The following is a 23,060-nucleotide window of genomic DNA, read 5'->3' as shown; positions in this document are numbered from 1 at the left end:
AATTAAAATCCCCCATTATAATGACATTTCCCATCATTGCTGCAAATTCAAATTGTAATAGAAGGTCCGTCTCCCCCTCCTCCCTCAGGTTAGGGGGCCTACAGCATACCCCCAGTATTATTTTCTCTTTAGTTTCATCCCATTGGAGCTCTACCCATAAGGATTCAACCTCCTCCCTAGCACCCTTAGTGATGTAATCTCTCACATTGACTTGTACATTATTCTTGATATACAGGCATACCCCTCCCCTTTTTTACCTTCTCTATCCCTGCGATAAAGGGAATACCCTTGAATGGTTGCCAGCCAATCACAAGAGCTGTTGAACCAAGTCTTTGAAATTGCCACAAAATCTAAATCATCCTCGTACAACAGTATCTCTAGTTCTCCCATCTCGTCAGCCAGGCTCCTGCCATTGGTGAACAGGCCACATAGTTTAGACCGATCGCATACTGTCCTCTTATCGGGTGTTCCAAGATTGCATATAGGACTTGTTATTATACTTACCTTGGGTTTGTATGCTTTAGTCAACCTACCACTAATGCCCCCAATACTGCCCTCTGGAATATGTTCCGCACTGACTATCCCTACCATCTCTACCTCTGAACCCTCACCCACTTGCCTAGTTTAAAAGCCCCTCTAACTTTTTGGCCATCTTTACTCCCAGAAGATCTGCACCCTCATCATTTAGGTGCAGTCCGTCCCTTCGATAGAACTGGTGACCTCGTGCACTCACAAACTACGTGCACTCGCAGACTACCTGCATTCACAGGCCACATGCACTCACAATATAAAGGTACACGCAATACACAATACACAGGTACTAACGATCTACACACTACTCAGACAACACTCAGGTACTCAAAAGACACCGGTACTCCCAACACTCACATTGCTAGGGTACTACCTGACACTAATACGCAATACAGCCCATGTGCACTCGCAGAACTCGTGTACTTACAATACACAGGTACACACTCACACTACACAGGTACTCACAATACACAGGTACTTGGCCCCTGTTATAACCTCCTGTTTTTTACTTGTTTTTAACTCACCACTTAGTCCAGTTCCACTTGGTCTAAGTTCCAGCAAGCAAAAAGGTAGCAGGCTCAAAATTTGTTCTACAGAAAGTTATATAGACCTCAAGCACCAGCGATCAATTAACCACTCCCCTTACTTAGTTAGGCTGAAGGAAGGAATTATAACATCCAAGTAAAAGATATAACACCAACAAATCAGTTTTTTTTTTTTTTATTGTGTAGAACTGCTCTCTGCTCCTGGCTTCTTGTCTACCAGCCCACTGCTCTGAAGATCTCCCAAGGCAAGGGATAAATGGTTAAGCACAGCGCAGTCCTTTGAAAGATTGCAACATGTGGCAGCCTCTCCCTTTGTGAATCCATGGGTGTGCTGATGTATTCGCTCTGTCCTCCTTGCTCCCTGCTGCTCTAAGGTAAGATTCCTTCTCAAATTGGATGCTGAAAGGATTCCTTCCAAGCCAGCCCAAGCTAAGCCTGGAGGAAAAGCCCCCCCAGACTTAGGGGACCCTCTCCTAGACCACCAACAGCCTCCTCAGCACTTCAACTTCCACCCAACTACCAGAGACCTGCATCTTTAGATCCATCCAGCCTGACCTGCAGTTACCTGACCCAATTACAGACTCACATAACGTACCATAAGTCATAAGTTTAATTTTACCTACACTAACACTTCTAGCACACTAGAGAGTGCTACAAATATAAGAATTATTTGTTCAAAGGTGAAGTCCTCTGCATCATTTACTTGGGAAGAGGAGATGCATGCGTTAATAATGTGTAGTCATGGTGTATCACAAAGAACTGGAAACTGGGAGTGAAACTACATTTATCCCAGGTAATGAAGAAAAAATTATTGTACGATAGAGTTGAGTGAACGGTTGTGAGGGCTTACCTAGGTTGGAGTCCATGGCGCAGAGATGTAGGCTCACCCTTGCAAATAGACACAGCCCACGGTAACAAAGAGATAAGCTACCTGGGCTGTGAATCTGTGCACAGGGGCTTGACAGGAATTCGCCAAAGGATTGTCCAGGTAAAGCCGTAGTCAGGGATTCCAGAAGTCAGGATAACGATAAACAAAGCCAGGGTCTAAAGCCAGGGTCTGAAGCCAGGGTCAGTCTTGGAACACTGGAACTCTGCAACAGAAGACAGGCGCACAAGAACATTTGGCAAACATGACAAAATGAACTGCCCCAGCCCTCAGAGTGAGACAGGGTTTTATATCCAGCTAATTAGGTAACCTGCCTCAGCTGATCCAGGAGTGACGGGTACAAACAGAGACTTGCCTACAGTACTTTATACTAAACTAGGCATGGCTGGAAAGCAGGCTGAATAGAACTGAGGTGGGGCTCAGAGGTAAATAGACAGGAGCAACAACTGACAGTCATGTCTAGTTCAATACCACCTAGAGCCACTTGGGGCGTGACCATGCCTGGCCATCTAAAAGACACGGTAGGGACCGTGATAACAGTTCAGCCTGAGCATGAGTTTGGGTCGAACATTGGCTGTTCGCTTGTTCTATGAACACCAGAATTATCAGGGGCCAGGGCATTTGACAATTTGTTTGCCCCCCGTCACAATGTTTGATGGTTCAGAATACCCACATCTTCAATCCCTCCCTCACCTCTGGCATTTTCCCCAATGCTCTAAAACATGCACTGGTCACCCCCATACTTAAAAAGCCATCCTTGGACCCTACCAATCTTAACAACCTACACCCTATCTCCTTGCTCCCCTTCTCCTCTAAACTCCTTGAATGCCTGGTTTACAACCAACTGAGTGACCACCTCATTAACAATAATCTTCTTGATCCCCTTCAATCTTTACTCCCTTGGTCTCCGTGACTGTGCTCTTCAGTGGCTCTCATCCTACCTATCCCATGGCACCTTCAGTGTCACTTACAATTCTACTTTCTCCACTCCTATTCCCTTCTCCGTCGGGGTTCCCCAAGGTTCTGTTCTTGGACCTCTTTTATTTTCAATCTACACCTCTGCCCTGGGTCAGCTGATAGCCTCTCATGGCTTTCAATATCATTTCTACGCTGACGACACACAAATCTATCTCTCCACCCCTCAACTCACTCCATCAGTCTCCTCATGCATCACTAACTGGCTAACAGACATATCTGTATGGATGTCACAACACTTCCTCAAACTCAACTTGCCCAAAACCGAGCTTATAATATTTCCTCCCCCATGTGCCTCTTCCCCTGACTACTCTGTTAAGAGCAATGGCACAACCATCCACCCATCCCCACATGCCAAGGTTCTAGGTGTTATCCTGGACTCTGAACTCTCCTTTCGAACCCATATCCAATCACTTTCCAAAGCTTGCCGCCTCAACTTCCGCAACATCACCAAGCTACGTCCCTTTCTAACCAAGGAAACCACAAAGCTCCTGATTCACTCACTGGTTATCTCTTGCCTTGACTACTGCAACTCTCTCCTCATTGGCTTATATTTAAATAGACTATCCCCCCTTCAGTCAACCATGAATGCTGCTGCCAGACTCATCCACCTTACAAACTGCTCAGTGTCTGCTACCCCTCTCTGTTAATCCCTCCACTGCCTTCCACTCATCCATCAGAGTACCCGAGTACTTGTCACCAGCCCATCAGAGTACCCAAGTACTTGTCACCAGACCATCAGAGTACCCGAGTACCTGTCATCAGGCCATCAGAGTACCCTAGTACCTGTCACCAGGCCATCAGAGTACCCAAGTACCTGTCACCAGCCCATCAGAGTATCCGAGTACCTATCTGCAGCCCATCAGAATACCCAAGTACCTATTTGCAGCCCATGCCTCATAGAATATACGTTGGGGTGTTTGCTTTCCAAAATGGGGTCATTTTGTGGGTAATTCCATTGTCCTGTGCTCCAGGACCTTCAAAAGTGTGATAGGTAGGAATGAAATGAGATGTGTAATTTATGCTCCTAGAACGCCTGAAGGTACTACTTCAATGTTGGTCCTCTGTATGTGGCCAGGCTGTGTAAAAGTCTCACACATGTGGGATCGCCATACTTGGGAAGAGTAGCAGAATGTATTTTGGGGTGCCATTTTTGCTATATACATGCTATGTGTTAGAAATATCTTATAAATTGACAACTTCGTGTAAAAAAAAATGCCTTTTAATTTTTTTCCACATTTTCCAAAAACTTCTGGAAAAAAATAAACCGTTCAAAAGACTCATTCTGCCTCATAGATTATACGTTGGGATGTTTGCTTTCCAAAATGGGGTAATTTTGTGGGCAATTCCATTGTCCTGGTGCTCCAGGGCCTTCAAAATTGTAATAGGTGGTTGTGAAATGAGATGTGTCATTTTTGCTCGTAGAACACCTGAAGGTGCTACTTCAATGTTGGTGCTCTGTATATGGCTAGGCTGTGTAAAAGTATCACACATGTGGTATCGCCATACTCGGGAAGATCAGCAGAATGTATTTTGGGGTGTAATTTGTTGTATGCATATGCCGTGTGTGAGAAATAACCTGAAAATATGACAATTTTGTAAAAAAAAAAAATTCATTTTACAAAGAACTGTGGGAAAAAATAACAACTTAAAAAAACTCACCATGCTACTTACTTAATACCTTGGAATGTCTACTTTCTAAAAAGGGGTCATTTGGGGGGTATTTGTACTTTCCTGACTTGTTAAGCCGCGTACACATGGGCGGACTGTATGACCAACTTAGTCCGTCAGACAATCCGACGGACAGTCCGTCCTACTTTCGAATGGACGGACTTGACCACACACGATGAACAAACAGTCCGTTGAAAGCTTGCGCGATGACGTGTACAGCACGTACGACGGGACTAGAAATAGGATGTCCAATACACAGCAATGCAACCTTTCGCCGTGTAAATCCTTTCTGAGCATGCGCCATACTTAGTCCGTCCAACTAGCCTACTCACGAGCGGACTGTCCGCTGAAACCAAAGTTGGACGGACAATATTACGGAAATTCCGAAATACTTAGTCCGCCAGACTGCACGCTGAAAAAGTCCGCTGAAGCCCACACACGAGCGGACTGTCCACTGAAATGTGTTTCGGCGGACTAAGTTGGACAGACGGTCCGCCCGTGTGTACGCGGCTTAAGTGTTTCAAGAAGATACACCTGATGTACTGAAGGCCTGATCAGATGTGATCAATTTTCAGTGATTGGCCCCAAAGTTTGTAGACTCTATAACTTTTACAAAGACCAAATAATATACACAAATTTGGGTTATTTTTACCAAAGATATGTAGCAGTATACATTTTGGCCAAAATTTATGAAGAAAAATTACTAATTAGCAAATTTTATGACAGAAACATAGAAAAAGGCATTTTCTTCACAAAATGTATGTTTTTTTTAAATGTATAGCACAAAAAATAAAAAAAAATAAAACACAAAGAAAGCTCTATTTGTGTGTAAAAAAGGACGCACGTTTCATATGGGTACAGTGTTGCATGACTGAGTAATTCTCATTCAAACTGTGAGAGTGCTGAAAGCTGAAAATTTGTCTGGACAGGAAGGGGGTGTAAGTGCACTGTATTGAGGTGGTTAAGAGCTAAAATGATAGCTAACAATTCTCTGTCCTCAATCTCATAATTGCACTGTGCAGTAGAAAATTTCTTAGAAAAGTAGCCACAAGGATGCATAGCGCTCTCAGAGGTGGGACGTTGAGACACAAGGGAGCATACTCCAGGCTCAGATGCATCAACCTCAAGAATGAAGGGTAATGTAGGATCAGGATATGCCAGCATAGGAGCGGAAACAAAGGCAGCCTTCAGAGACTCAAAGGCTTTAATGGAATCAATTCTGTGAGTTACCATCCTTTCTGGTCATATCAGTCAGGGGTTTGACCAGAGAAGAGAAGTCCAGAATTAATTTCCAATAATAATTGGCAAAGCCAAGAAAACATTGTAGTGAGCGTAGACCTACGGGTCGAGGCCACTGTAGAACTGCAGATAGTTTCTCTGAGTCCATCGATAAACCAGAAGTAGAAAGCCCAGAAATTTTACCTGTTCACAATGGAACTCACACTTCTCCAACTTACAATAAAGGTTATTATCTCTCAACCTTTGTAGCACATGAGAGACATCTGTGTCGTGGCTCTCTAGGGATTTGGAAAATATGAGAATATCATCGAGATAAACCACCACACATTGCTGCAACATATCTCAGAGGACAGGGTATTTGTAATGTCCTGTCTTTGTATTAAATGCAGTTTTCCATTTTTGTCGCCCTCCTTGATCCTCACGAGATTGTATGCCCCTCTCAGATCAAGCCTTGTGAAATCATTGCTCCCTTTAGGTGGTCAAATAAATCCATAATCAACAGAATTGGATAAGCATTCTTAATCGTGAAGCGCTTGAGACCCCTATAATTGATACTAGGTCACCACCAGCAGGAGACGAGGATTTGCGGATGAACCCTCAAGAAAGTGCATCTACAACATACTCCTCCATGGCTTTATCCTCCGAGACAGACAAAGGGTAAACCCAGCCACGAGGGGGCATGGCACCAGATTGAGGGTCAATTGTGAAATCATACGACAGGTGTGGAGGCGAACTACTGGCTTGACCTTTGTCAAAGACATTGCTAAACTCTCGGTACTCCTGGCCTGCAACACAGGTTGTATTAGAACAGCCACAGTGGGAGGATCCAGGTGAGCCGTGAGAACTAGGAGTGTATGTAACACTATGGCAAACTGATCCATGCAGTGGTCCTGCTCATTCAATCTGAAAAAATATTACCACTAGGTGGATTGCCTACATCTTCTGACGTCTTGTCCTTTGCCTACTGTCAGGAACCATGAATCAGACGGAGACAGAAAATGCAGTAAAAATCACATCTTTTAATATAATGGTAAAAAATTGTACAAATAGTAAAGATAGTCAAAACATAGCCAAGGTTCGGTAGCCAAAGTGTGTAATCAGACCAAGCAAGTAAACCAGAAAGCCAGAGATCAGCGTAGAGGTCAGAGGCAGCAGACAGGATCAGGAACCAGAAGGGACATCAGCCAGGCAAGTCTTTAACAGGAACACAGCAGTTTCCAGATATGTTTGACCAAAGGCCAAGGCACAGAAGGAATTAACCAGGCAGGCACTGGCTGACGAGAAGGAAATGATCACCAGGTGAGTCACTGTGGAACGATGGGTGCTGGCAATTAACCCTCAGCTGAGCAATCTGAACACAGAGAAGGGAGGGCTGAGCCCTGACATTAACAAAGTATAATTCAGTGCATTTTTGCACGTTGAACGCTGTATATTTCAGTGCCTTATTGCACATTTAACTCAGTATAGTTCAGTGCATTGGTGCAAATTTAACAAAGTACATTTCACTGCGTTACTGCATGTTTAATGCAGTATAGTTCAATGCGTTGGTGCACGTTTAGCAAAGTACATTTCACTGCGTTACGGCACGTTTAGTGCAGTCAAGTTTAGTGTGTTACTGCACATGTTGTAAATTTCAGTGTGTTACTGCACGTTTAACGTAGTATATTTCAGGACTTTTAATGCTGTATATCTCAGTGCGTTACTGCGTATTTAACGCAGTATATTTCAGTGTGTTACTGCATGTTTAACGCAGTATATTTCAGTGTGTTATGGCACATTTAACACAGTAAATTTGAGTGCGTTACTGCGCGTTTATCGCTTTATATTTCAGTGTGTAGGTGCAGTATATTTCACTGCATTAGTGCACGTTTACCACAGTATATTGCAGTGAGTCAGTGCAATTTTACCACAGTATATTGTAGTGTGTCGTTGTACTGTGTCTGTGTAGTGAGTACTCAAGTTAAAGTGCACCAATCACCACTTTCCATTGATTAACCACTTGCTTACTGGGCACTTAAACCCCCCTCAGTCCCAGACCAATTTTCAGCTTTCAGCGCTGATGCACTTTGAATGACAATTGCGCAGGCATACAACACTGTACCCAAATGAAATTTTTATCATTTTTTTCCCACAAATAGAGCTTTCTTTTGGTGGTATTTAGTTACAGCTCGGAGTTTTATTTTTTGCTAAACAAACAAAAAAAGATGCAAAAAAAAAAAAAATCATGTTTTAATAGTTTGTTATAAAATTTTGCAAACGGGTCATTTTTCTCCTTCATTGAAGTGCGCTGATTAGGCGGCACTGATGGCTGCATTGGTGGGCACTGATGGGCTGCATTGGTGGGCACTGATGGGCTGCATTGGTGGGCACTGATAGGCTGCACTGGTGGGCACTGATAGGCATAGTTAAGGCGGCACTAATAGGCACAGATAAGGCGGCACCGATGGGCACAGATAAGGCGGCACTGATGGACAAAGATGGGCACAGATAAGATGGCATGGATGGGTGGCACGGATAAGTGGCACGGATGGGTGGCACGGATGGGCACTGATAGGTACCACTGATAGATGGGACTGATGGGCACTGATAGGTGGCACTGATAGGTGGCTCTGATAGGTGGCACTGCTGGGCACTGATGGGCGGCACTGCTGGGCACTGATGGGCGGCACTGCTGGGCACTGATGGGCGGCACTGGGTCGCAGCACCTTTGAGGCAGATTGTGGGCACTGTGGGTGGCACTGTTGGTGGCACTGCTGGATGGCACTGTGGGTGGCATTGTGGGTGGCACTGTAGGTGGCACTGTGGGCACTATGGGCACTGATGGGGGCACTGATGGGGGGCACTTACTTTTATTCAGGATGGCACGGCGGTGGGCAGGTGGGCACTGGCAGGGGGCAGGTGGTCAGCTGTATTGCTGGCCGTGATCGGGACTGATGTCCCGATCACGGCCGCCGGTGATCGGCTTTTTTTTTCTCTCCTCACGCTGTCAGCGCGAGGAGGAATAATAGCCGATTACCGGCTCCGTTCTATCACATGATCAGCTGTCATTGGCTGACAGCTGATCACGTGATAAGGGGTCGGGATCGACCCCTTGCATGGATCGGTGATCAGGCGAGTCTCACGGACTCGCCGATCACAGAGCGCGCCGCGCGCGCCCCTCAGGCCGCTCGTATCCGGGACGACGTCAATAGACGTCGTCCCGGAAATGTAGGTCCGCGCTAATGCCGTCATTTGGCAATAGCGCGGATCTGTAGTGGTTAAAGTGCATCCTTGAACACATTTCCACATCTTTATTACATTTTGTTAATAAGCACACCCCCCATCATGTCTGGGAGACCATCAAGGAGAAGCAGACATTCCCATGGCACTGTGAGGGGACCAGCAGAGTATGTGTCTACAGGCAAAGGTGGATGTAGTCCGTCCTCAGGCAGGGCATCAGTTTCTCTGTTTAGTCATGTTGCCTGTACTATCCAGCCACAACATGTACAGGAGGTGTGGACTGGCTTACTAAACCATTCTCATCCTCCTCATCCTCCATCACCCAAGTAGAGACCATTGTGAAGTTCACCACAGCTGTCAGAGTGGCTTGTTCTAACTCCTTGTCCACAGCTACTCCGGTCACAACCCCAGCATCAGGCATGGAGGAATCAGCTGAATTATTTGAAGACAGTGTCAGCCACTTGCGCCTTAACAATGCACAGCCATTATTTCATTCATATCTTGGTTTTGAGGTTGAGGAAGGTAGGAACATGAGCCTACAGAGAGGGGAGAACACTGGCAAACAATTATTTGCCAGTCATGTTCCGCTATCCAAACTGTATTGGCAAGTTGTTTCCAGTGATAATGGGGATGAAGGGGATGATGACAATGAGGTCACTGACATGACTTGGGTGCTAGATAGAGCAGGGGAGGTAAGTGAGAGTGAGCCACAACCCCAAAGATGCAGCCATCATGGCAGAGTAGAGAGCAGACACCCTATTCCACCAAATTGTGGAGCTGTTATCTCCTGGCCCACTTTCCACAGCTCAGCTGTTTGAGCCTCTTTTTAGCACGATTGCACTGTTGCAATTTACAAACTTTGTCTCAAGAGGATTAAGCATTACAAAAACACCAGCTATTTGGGTACCACATGCTTGACAAGGCATTTAACCTCACACCATTCAGCCCATTGGCAAAAGTACCTAAAAGCCACACAAAAGGGACACAATTTTGCTCCTCCTCACTCTTCACCTTTCCGGTCTACCCCTACTATACCTCATCACCTCCCAGCAGCTTCCACTGATAGAGATTTGGGATGAGCAGAACACCCCGCGATTCAATATGCAGCAGAACATGGAAACAAGCAAAAAATGTGTTTGAACACGCAAACACCGTTAAAGTCTATGGGACATGAACGTGAAAAATCAAAACTGATCATTTTAAAGGCTTATATGCAAGTTATTGCCATAAAAAATGCTTGTGGACCTGAGTCCTGCACCAGGGGACATGTATCAATGTAAAAATTTTTTTTAAAAAGGGCAGTTTTTTGGGGAGCAGTGATTTTAATAATGCTTAAAGTGAATTAAAAAAAATGAAATATTCCTTTAACTATCATGCCTGGGGGCTGTCCTTAGTATGCCTGTAAAGTAGCACATCTTTCCCATGTTTATAAGAGTGTAACAGTGCCACAGCAAAATTACATTTCTAAAGGAAAAAAATGTAATTTAAAACTGCTTGCAGCTGTAATGTATTGTCAGATCCCAGCAATATAGATAAAAATACCAAAAAAAAGGGCGTGGATGTCCCCGCGTAATCCATACCAGGCCCTTCAGGTCTGGTATGGATATTAAGGGGAACCCCGCATGCCATTTAAAAAAAAAATGCTGTGGGGTCCCTCAGACACATGTACTGTGAACAGCAGTATATACTATATGGTCTGACCTATATACTATACACTATATACTATTTTATATCAAAAGTTGTAATTACATGCCCCTGTTAAACAGGGGCAGAAAAATTGGGCATTGGGTGGTGGTGGTGCCACAACACTGTAACCCCTCACAGATACTCTTGTTGGGCGCTGGAACGGGCCCCGCTTTGAAATATTATATCAAAAGTTGTAATTACATGCCCCTGTTAAACATGGGCAGAAAAATTGGGCCTTTGGTGGTGGTGGTGCCACAACATTGCAACCCCTCACAGATACACTTGTTCAGTGCAGGAACAGGCCCTGCTGTGAAACATGACTGCCAGTCTCTTGCCCTTCTGTAGCACCCCCTTTCTCTAGGCTCATGTTACTCCCTTCCTCAACCTGGGAACTAACATCGGAGCCATCGAATCGCTGGTTTTCCTCCAGCAGCATATAACCGCCACTGTGGTCAAATAATTCTGGGGACCCATCTGTGCATGATGATGAGGCTATGGAAGGAGTGACTGTGGAGCCGGTGGAATAGCCCACTTTGGCAGCTGCATTGGAAGGCAAATTACTCTGAGCCTGGGTGACAGAGGATGAGGAGGATGAGGACGGCTTTGCTATTAACTCCACCAACTCTTCTGCATGTTGTGGCTCAATAACATGGCCAGCAGCAGCAAAAAAGGACAAAGGTGCTCCACGGCCACCTGCAGAAGATCCACCATGTCCGCGACCACCACTGTTGACTATAGACACAGAGGCTGCTTGTCATCTTTTAGTGGCCTGTGAGCATCTGCCTCTGTCTTGCAACACCACACTATATTGTATACTGTGTACACCACCAGAAGTTTAGTAAAAACTGTACACACTGTATTAGATACTGTGTACATTGCCTGCACTGTATTAGCAACTGTACACCAGAGAATGCACTGTAGATATAGGCTACACTGAATGCTGTATATATATACTAGACTGTATATATATATATATATATATATATATATATATATTAATACACCGCCTGAAGTGTATTAGAAACAGTATGCCATGGAATGCACTGTAGATATAGGCTACACAGGATGCAGAGTGTATATATATATATATATATATATATATATATATGTATATATATATATATATATATATATATACAGTATCTCACAAAAGTGGGTACACCCCTCATTTTACATTTTTGTAAATATTTTATTATATCTTGTCATGTGCCAACACTGAAGAAATGACACTTTGATACAATGTAAAGTAGTGAGTGTACAGCTTGTATAACAGTGTACATTTTCTGTCCCCTCAAAATAACTCAACACACAGCCATTAATGTCTAAACTGCTGGCAACAAAAGTGAGTACACCCCTAAGGAAAAATGGCCAAATTGGGTCCAATTTGCCTTTTCCCCTCCCCGGTGACATGTGACTCGTTAATGTTACAAGGTCTAAGGTGTGAATGGGAAGCAGGTGTATTAAATTTGGTGTTATCGCTCTCACTCTCTCATACTGGTCACTGGAAGTTCAACATAGCACCTCATAGCAAAGAACTCTCTGAAGATCTGAAACAAATAATTCTTGCTCTACATAAAGATGGCCTAGGCTATAAGAAGATTGCCAAGACCCTGAAACTGAGCTACAGCATGGTGGCCAAGACCATACAGCGATTAAACAGGACTAGGCGATTAAAGGCCTAGGAGGTTTAACCAAATATGCCCCTCTGTGGAATAATCGGAACCTGCAGGAAATGGTAAAGATAGGAGTATATAAAGGGGATAGACACGCTGGCCCAGTTATACAAAGGAAATACATTAAAAATGCATTAAGAACGGAATTTGATATACCAAAACAATCACTTTATAAATACCTTCAAATTAGACACGCGTTAGTGAAACAGTTTAATAAGCAGGGACCAGTCTGGAGCAATTCCCCTATCTATTGCAGATTAAATTCCCAAGAAAGGGCAGGAGGATTTATAGCAGATACTTATCCACTTATATGTGAAGGGAGTATAGAAAGCCCAGAAAGGTTTAAAAGTAGAAGGAAATGGGAGAAGGAATTTGGTACAGTTACGGATGAGCAGTGGATGAGGATATTGGAAGGTGGGCATTTAATCTCAGTCTCGCCTACCCAGAAGATGTCACACTTGATGCTGCTACATAGATCATATTATACACCAAAGAGATTGTTTAGCTTTGGACAAAGAGCGGATGACGAATGTCCAAGATGTCAAGAACCTGGGGATCTGACACACATGTTCTGGCGATGCCCAAAATTGTTTCGCTACTGGTCAGAGATTATTGCCATCTTTAATGAAACATTGAGTGGCGGTCAAGGGGGATCCCAGATTATGTGTGTTAGGTCTGGACAAAGGAATAGGAGGATCAGCATGTATAAATAAAGCAGTATCGAGGTGTATGTTTCAAGCAAGAAAATTGATAGCGCAGAGGTGGCAAGCAGAAAACCCCCCTTCAGTAGCAGATTGGCGGTTGTTAATTACAGAAAAAGTATGGAAGGAAAGGTTAATATATCTAAGGAGAGGAAACTTCAAAGAATTTAACCACTTGCTTACTGGGCACTTAAACCCCCCTCAGTCCCAGACCAATTTTCAGCTTTCAGCGCTGATGCACTTTGAATGACAATTGCGCGGGCATACAACACTGTACCCAAATGAAATTTTTATCATTTTTTTCCCACAAATAGAGCTTTCTTTTGGTGGTATTTAGTTACAGCTCGGAGTTTTATTTTTTGCTAAACAAACAAAAAAAGATGCAAAAAAATAAAAAAAAATAAATCATGTTTTAATAGTTTGTTATAAAATTTTGCAAACGGGTCATTTTTCTCCTTCATTGAAGTGCGCTGATTAGGCGGCACTGATGGCTGCATTGGTGGGCACTGATGGGCTGCATTGGTGGGCACTGATGGGCTGCATTGGTGGGCACTGATGGGCTGCACTGGTGGGCACTGATAGGCATAGTTAAGGCGGCACTAATAGGCACAGATAAGGCGGCACCGATGGGCACAGATAAGGCGGCACTGATGGGCAAAGATGGGCACAGATAAGATGGCATGGATGGGTGGCACGGATAAGTGGCACGGATGGGTGGCACGGATGGGCACTGATAGGTACCACTGATAGATGGGACTGATGGGCACTGATAGGTGGCACTGATAGGTGGCTCTGATAGGTGGCACTGCTGGGCACTGATGGGCGGCACTGCTGGGCACTGATGGGCGGCACTGCTGGGCACTGATGGGCGGCACTGGGTCGCAGCACCTTTGAGGCAGATTGTGGGCACTGTGGGTGGCACTGTTGGTGGCACTGCTGGATGGCACTGTGGGTGGCATTGTGGGTGGCACTGTAGGTGGCACTGTGGGCACTATGGGCACTGATGGGGGGCACTGATGGGGGGCACTTACTTTTATTCAGGATGGCACGGCGGTGGGCAGGTGGGCACTGGCAGGGGGCAGGTGGTCAGCTGTATTGCTGGCCGTGATCGGGACTGATGTCCCGATCACGGCCGCCGGTGATCGGCTTTTTTTTTCTCTCCTCGCGCTGTCAGCGCGAGGAGGAATAATAGCCGATTACCGGCTCCGTTCTATCACATGATCAGCTGTCATTGGCTGACAGCTGATCACGTGATAAGGGGTCGGGATCGACCCCTTGCACGGATCGGTGATCAGGCGAGTCTCACGGACTCGCCGATCACAGAGCGCGCCGCGCGCGCCCCTCAGGGGGCGCGCAGGCCGCTCGTATCCGGGACGACGTCAATAGACGTAGTCCCGGAAATGTAGGTCTGCGCTAATGCCGTCATTTGGCAATAGCGCGGATCTGTAGTGGTTAAAAAGATGTGGAAACCCTGGTTGGATAGGCTGAGATACCCAGTATGAGGGATTGGGAAGACAGGGGAGGGGGAGAAGGGAGGTTGGAAGAAGAGAATAGCAAAAGGAGTAAAAGAGGAGGAACATCTGAGTAGTGAGAAGGAGATTGAGATGATAGAAGAATTAATGATATATCATGGACAAGAGTGCTTTAATGGCCTACCCTGGTATGCAGCGATGCTTTACTTTTTTTTTCTCTACCTTTCTCATGCTTTTTCTATATTAAGGGTGTAATAAGTGGATATATTTTTATAAAGAATGTTTTCTGTGTAAAATATTGAGGAAAATAAATAAAGATTATTAATAAAAAAAAAAAAAAAATAGGACAGGTTCCACTCAGAACAGGCCTCGCTGTGGTCAACCAAAGAAATTGAGTGCACGTGCTCAGCGTCATATCCAGAGGTTGTCTTTGAGAAATAGACATATGAGTGCTGCCAGCATTGCTGCAGAGGTTGAAGGGGTGGGGTTTCAGTCTGCCAGTGCTCAGACCATACGCCACACACTGCATCAAATTGGTCTGCATGGCTGTTGTCCCAGAAGGAAGCCTCTTCTAAAGATGACGCACAAGAAAGCCTGCAAACAGTTTGCTGAAGACAAGCAGACTAAGGACATGGATTACTAGAACCATGTCCTGTGGTCTGATAAGACCCAGATAAACATATTTGGTTCAGATGGTGTCAAGTGTGTGTGTGGCGGCAACCAGGTAAAGCGTACAAAGACAACTGTCTCTTGCCTAAAGTCAAGCATGGTGGTGGGAGTGTCATGGTCTCGGGCTGCATGAGTGTTGCCGACACTGGGGAGCTACAGTTCATTGAGGGAACCATGAATGCCAACATGTACTGTGACATACTGAAGCAGAGCATGATCCCCTCCCTTCGGAGGGCAGGGCAGTATTCCAATGTGATAAAGACCCCAAACACACCTTCAAGACAACCACTGCCTTCATAAAGAAGCTGAGGGTAAAGGTGATGGACTGGTCAAGTATGTCTCCAGACCTAAACCCTATTGAGCATCTTTGGGGCATCCTCAAATGGAAGGTGTAGGAGCGCAAGGTCTCTAACATCCACCTGCTCCATGATATCATCATGGAGTGGAAGAGCACTATATATATATATATATATATATATATATATATATATAGAATGCCTGCACTAACTGAGCCCTTTCTTCCTCTGAGCCATTCGCTCAGCTGTCGGCTAATTGCCAGCTCCTATCTCTCCACAGTGACTCCCCTGTTGATGATATCCTGCTTGTCAGTCCTGCCTACTTAAGCCATCCAGCCCTGATGATCTCTGCCTTTGCCTTGGTCAATATCACAGAGACTATCTCCTGTGTTTCTGTTAAAGACCTGCTTGGCTGACATTGTTTCAGGCTCCAGATGCTGCTTGCTGTTCCACTATGCTAATCTCTGGCTTCCTGACTTTCTGACTTGTCTGACTATCCTTTCCGGTTACCGAACTTTGGCTAGGTTTTGACTACATTTGTTCTATTTACTTTTATTATTAAACAAGTGTGATTTAACTGTACTTCTGCCTGGGTCTGATTTATAGTTTCTGACACCTGCCTTCTTAATCTAACTCAAGCTATCTCTCTGTCCACGCCAATAACACTACATTGCCACCTGTAAGCAGCATTATAGAGTGTGTGGTGTGGACTTAGTCCCCCTGACCCATGATTGACCAAAGGCACCCTGCGTTTGGCCAATTATGGCTCTCTCAGCAGAGCGTGCTGTGACTGACCAAAGCATGCAGGTCAGGTGGGTTGGTTGGGTGCAAAAAATGTAGCGCTAAAACAAATAGTACAATATAGTGCATATAAAGTGCTAAACAATCTAATACTCATGAGAATAAAAAATGAATACTGAAGTCCAACAAAATGGAATATATAAATACATGAAACAGAAAATGCTATGTCAGTCCCATGACAAAATCCAATCCTGTAAAAATTCCAGTTAAAAGTGGTAAAAGTGGAACAATTATCAAGAGGGACACCTGGGACTCTGGGAAAGTGGGGGGACTCTGGTGACCAGAGACGAAGAATACACTAAGGTAAGGGGGGTGGGTTACTGATATAAGGGGGAAACCTTTATATCAGTGCCCCCTTACATTATTGTATTCACTCCCCCCTTACATCAGTGACCTCCTCTTAGACTGGCCTGGCGGTGCTGTCACTGACCTCTTCTCAGGTACACCTTGCAGGGCTCAATCAGTCGGCTCCAGCTTTGTGCCTCTGGTTTTCCTATAGTCTCCACTCCACAGTTCACACAAGTCTGACTTCTTCCATGACTCCTATCCCAGCGGCGCTCCCATTCTTGACTCCTCTCCAGATTCCCTCAGAGACTGCAGACATGATATAAGACAAGAGATGGTCAGAGGTTGTGGACATGATAGAGGCTGTGGGCATAGTACTGGAGATGGTCAGAGGTTGCAGACATGATACAGGAGATGTCAGAGGCTGTGGGCATGGTACAGGAGATGTCTGAGGCTGTGGGCATGGTACAGGTGACGTCAGAATGTTAGAGGCTGCAGGCATGGTACAGGAGATGTCAAGATGGCAGAGGCTGCAGGCATGGTACAGGAGATGTCAGAGGCTGTGGACATGGTACAGGAGATGTCAAGATGTCAGAGGCTGTGAGCATTGTACAGGAGATGTCAGAGGCTGTGAGCATGGTACAGAAGATGTCAAGATGTTAGAGGCTGCGGGCATGGTACAGGAGACTATGGTACTATGAAGGTGGTAAATTTAAATATAAAGCACACAGCAGCTCTAGATCCTGGCTGCCTAAGCCTAGGGGAGACCAGTCTGGGACCATGATTGTGAGTAGCAGACATACTAAACACCCCCTTCTGCCTCTCTCACCCCTCCCTTTCTCACCTCCTCTCTCTCTCTCTCTCACCTCCTCTCATCCCGCCTCTCACCCCTTTCTCTCTCTCTCACAAACTTTACCCTCTCTCACCCCCAACTCTTACCCCCTCTCTTTCTCCCTCTCTCTTCCCCTTTCCCCCCCCCCCTTATTCCTACTCCCCTCTCTCACCCCCTCTCTATCTCCAACCTCTCTCTCTCCCATTCTCCCCTCATTCTCTCTCTTCCCTCAACTCTTTCTCTCTCCTTTCCTCCATCTCCTACTTTCTATTGCCTTTAGTAAATGGAAAATCAGTGAAGCACTTATCAAATTAATATAAACTATATATTAAATGTAAAATTCATACAATATACTAAACACGACGTTGAAAACAAAAATGCAAATAAAATACAAAAAATGTTCTGAAAAACTCTGTGTATCAAATCTTGAAAACGCAGATGAATCAATTAACAATAGTGACTATACATGTATACTTTGCAGTGACACAAATAAATATGGAAAAATAATAAAAATGTCTATGATCATAAATCTTCCACATATGCCCACAATGTGTATGAGCTGGGGGAATGTGTAATCCAAAAGAATAGAAAAAGTTGTGAAAAAGTCCAATTAATTGTATAAGATAGATGGTCAAGATGATGATCCAAAAATTATGAATAATGCCGTGTACACATGACCGGACTTTCTGGCAGAAAAGGTCCGAAGGTCTTCCCAACGGACTTTCGACAGAGTTACAACTGACTTCCGAACGAATAGACTTGCCCACACACGAACAGACTAAAGTCCGTTCCAAAGCCCGTTAGTTTTGAACGTGATGACGTACGACGGGACTAGAAAAGGAAGTTCAATAGCCAGTAGCCAATAGCTGCCCTTGCGTCATATTTGGTCCGTCGGACCAGCATACAGGCAAATGGTTTTCCCAATAGGAATTGAGTCCGTCAGACAGATTTGAAACATGTTCTATTTCTAGGTCCGTCAGATTTTTTTTTTTAAAAAACGATCGGACTATCCCACACACAATCGGACTATCCGACTGAATGATTCCATCGGATCTATTCTGCCAGAAAGTCCAGTCGTGTGTATGCGGCATAAGTCCCAGACACTGTAGGAGGTCACCACTGTAGAAGGATCCACAACCATTAGGACATAAGGAGGCTTACAGGAACAGGTGGACCCAATTGGCGTATACCTAGTGGGTCTAAACAGGCAGGGGTGTATAAATACCTAGTGTAATGAAATTTCCACACTGCTCTCCACAGAACTCTCCTTAGACCACTTGGGGGGATAATCAGCTTCCACCATCAATATTGCAGCATAATCAAAGACAGCTATGCAGGACCATCAAACATGGATTCAGAGGTAGATAAGATCCTCTCAGCATGACTCAATTAGCACATGTATCCAGAGAGGGAAAACAAAGACCTCAACATAGTGTAAAACCATAAGGTAGGAGTTTTATTTTTTTTTAAATATATAGAACACTCATGATTCAGCAGATATAAAAGTACATATCAAATATTATTCCTTGTAGACATCAAAACAGGACAAAATGGCAAAAACACTAAATTCAGCTGATCTCCTTCCCGACCCTGAAGCTGTCAGACAGACAACGGCTGAACAGATTTGTAGCTGGATGGGCGTAGCCTGATGGGGATTCCTGGGCACAGGACTACATGATACAAAGAGCACTGGGTAAAGGACTGCATAATATATAGAGCGCTGAGTACAGGACTACATAATACACCGAGTGCTGAGTACAGGACTACATAATACACAGAGCACTGAGTACAGGACTACATAATACACAGAGCACTGGGTACAGGACTGCATAATACACAGTACGCTGGGTACAGGACTGCATAATACAGAGAATGCTGGGCACAGGACTGCATAATACACAGAGAGCTGGGCACAGGAATGCATAATACACAGAACGCTGGGCACAGAACTAGATAATACACAGAGCGCTGGGCACATGACTGCATAATACACAGAGCACAGGGTACAGGACTGCATAATCCACAGAGCGCTGAATACAGGACTGCATAATACACAGAACTCTAAGTAAAGGACTGCATAATATATAGAGCTCTGAGTACAGGATTACATAATACACAGAGCACTGAGTACAGGACTGCATAATACACAGAGTGCTGGGCACAGGACTGCACAATACAAAGAGCGCTGGGCACAGGACCACATAATACATAGAGCTCTGGGTACAGGACTACATAAAACACAGTGCTCGGGGCAAAAGACTACATAAAACACAGTGCTCTGGGCACAGGACTACATAATACAAAGAGCACTGGGTACAGGACTACATAATACACAGAGCGCTGGGTACAGGACTACATAATACATAGAGCACTGGGTACAGGACTGCATAATACAGAGAGAGCTGGGCACAGGAATGCATAATACACAGAATGCTGGGCACAGGACTAGATAATACACAGAGCACTGGGCACATGACTGAATAATACACAGCGCGCTGGGCACAGGACTACATAATACACAGAGTGTTGGGTACAGGACTGCATAATACACAGAACGCTGGGTACAGGACTGCGTAATACACAGAGCGCTGGGTACAGGACTTCATAATACACAGAAAGCTGGTCACAGGACTACATAATACACAGAGCACTGGGCACAGGACTGCACAATATACAGAGTGCTGGGCACAGGACTGCACATCACACAGAGCGCTAGGCACATGACTACATAATACACAGAGCACTGGGCACAGGACTACATAATACACAGTGTGCTTGGCATAGGACTACATAATACACAGAGTGCTGGGCACAGGACTACATAAAACACAGAGCCCTGGGAACAGGACTGCATGATACACAAAGTGCTGGGTACAGGACTACATAATATACAGAGCACTTGGCACAGGACTACATAATACACAGGGTACTGGTTACAGGACTACATAAAACACAGAGCCCTGGGCATAGAACTGCATTTGTTCTGTTTGACTATTTCTTGCTTGTTAATTGATTTTATGTTGTTTTCTATGGATATACTGTATGTGCTAGACCTGGCATGGCTTCAGTCATGCTTTCTTTTACCTTTCTTCTGTTGCATCACCAGAAACATATTTGCTTTTTTTATTATCTATGGGAGGCTTTCAGACTGCCCCCCTTGAGGATGAGGATGTATTATAGAGTTCTGTGCAACATTTTGAATCAGGGCCCTGAGAAGCTGAGCTAAGCACCTGCCAATGAAGAAAATTTCACATTAAAAAAACACTTTCACCTATCTGTACAAGAACCTGTATGAGATCACTGTTGTGATGTCCCAGCCTCTGCTCTGTCTTTTGGATTTATCAGATAAATATGACACTTCCAGACACTTTGGAACATTTATAGCCTAAAGCATATGCCACAAACACACAGTAGACCATGTACTGTTGTAAAGTAATTTTATATTGTACATTACCCTTTACTGGTTGGGTATTACAAGCAAAAAATACAATTTACTTGTCTAGAATTGGTTATCTGCAATTATGAAAGCAGGGTATATTTCGTTCTGGCTTAAAGGAGAACCCCAGCTAAAAATAACAAGATAAAAATGAATCACCCATTACAAAATAAATAGCAAAACTACCATTTGCTGAAATATTCACCTTCAATCTAAAGATTTCCACCAAAGTTTTATGCTGCTACATGTCCTCAGGCTGATGACCAGCATCATTCAACCAACTTCTTTCTTTGAATCCAGGTCATACTGGATCTTCCTCAGCATGTGGCTAAACCAGTGTTTCTCAACTCCAGTCCTCAAGACGCCCCAACAGGTCATGTTTTAAAGCTTTCCATTATTTTGCACAGGTGATTTGATCAGTTTCACTGCCTTAGTAATTACCACAGCCATTTCATCTGAGGGAAATCCTGAAAACATGACCTGTTGGGGTGCCTTGAGGGCTGGAGTTGAGAAACACTGGGCTACAAGTGAAAAGAGAAAAAGCAAAGTGATGAGCTCATCTCTCGGTATGCTCTGCTCCCCTCCTGCTCCTCTCCTATCAACATGCTTCTTGTCAGCACATGAACTGATTGGCTGAAATGTAAACAAAAGAATGAAAAATTCTGGAGAAAAAACAGCATGGGGTCCCCCTCCTAATCCATACCAGGCCCCCTACCCATTCACCAAAAAAGTGTAAAAAGTGAGTAAAGACACAATGTCATCGGGAGATTATGCCCTTAGGTATTTAAGAAATTTCTGGCTGTGGGAGCCTTTCCTTGAGACCGGAGGTTTTTTGCTTGTTTGTTTTTTTGGTCCAGAGGTAAATTCGGCCAACAAAGAAACGATAAGAGCTTTTGGTCGGAAAATGCGATTGTGTGTATCCTCCATCAAACTTTTGCTGGCGGAATTTTGGCCAGCAAAGGATTGAGAGCATGTTCTCAATTTTTCGATTGGAAAAAGTTCCTATCCGAAAATGCGTTAGTGTCTATGCAATTCTGACACGCAAAAACTCACACATGCTCAGATTCAACTACGAGAATGAAGCTATTGGCTACTGGGTATTGAACTTCATTTTTCTATTCCCATTGTATGTGTTGTACATCACCATGTTCTGGATGGTTTGAATTAGGTGTGACTGTGTGTATGCAAGACAGCTTGAGCGAAATCCCGTCGGAATTCCATCGGGAAAACCATCAGAGCTTTTTCCGACCAAAATTCCAATCGTGTACGCGACATAAGAAGTCAGATTAAGCTAAATATCTCTCTGCATACCTAAAATTTCTAAAACCATTTTAAATTTTTTGCACCACCACTGTCATTTGAAAAATGTTGCTGTAGGGAGGTGTGGAGGTGGCTTAGATATGTCACAAATTAGTGACATAACTTTTTTCATAGAACTACGGGTACTGTCATTCCCATTTCTGGTGCTTAATGGGAAATACAGGGGTGATCTCTAAGACATGCCTAAAAATTAAATTAAATTTAATGGCATTGCATAGTTTACATAGGCCATGGCCTAGGGTGGCAGAGCAGTCACCTACACATCATGCCCTTCAAAGGTCTATAACTACACATTGTATTGATATCATTCACATGTGCTCATGAAGAAGATCATTCGAAACTTGTTGAACTCACATGTGAATTGTTAGATGAAAACATGTGAACCTCATAATGGACATGTGTTATATGTGGTTTAAGGCCGCGTACACACGCGCGGACTGTTTGCCCAACCTTGTTCGTCAAACAGTTTCGGCAAACAGTCCGCTCAAAATTTGCATGAGCGGACTTGCCCACACACGAGCGGACTGTTTGACGAACAAGGTTGGGCAAACAGTTCGCTCAACTTTTGAAATGAACGGACTCGCCCACGTAAGGAGGAGGCAAATCCGCCCATTTCGAGCGCGTGTACAGGTAGGCGGGGCCCGCGAAGGAGACTTCGCGGGCTCCGCCGCCTGGAATGGGCTTAAAGGGGAACCCCAACGCCGAAAAAAATCGGCGTGGGGGTTCCCCCAAAGTCCACACCAGACCCTTGTCCGAGCACGCTACCCGGCCGGCCAGGAAAGGGGGGCGAGCGAGCGCGCCCCCCCTCCTGAGCCGTACCAGG

Source organism: Lithobates pipiens, unplaced genomic scaffold (assembly GCF_037356315.1).
Source record: "Lithobates pipiens isolate NorthernLeopardFrog02 unplaced genomic scaffold, aLitPip1_a1.2 Scaffold_1, whole genome shotgun sequence".
NCBI lineage: Eukaryota > Metazoa > Chordata > Amphibia > Anura > Ranidae > Lithobates > Lithobates pipiens.
The sequence above is the reverse complement of the archived record's forward strand: the minus strand, read 5'-3'. Positions refer to the sequence as shown.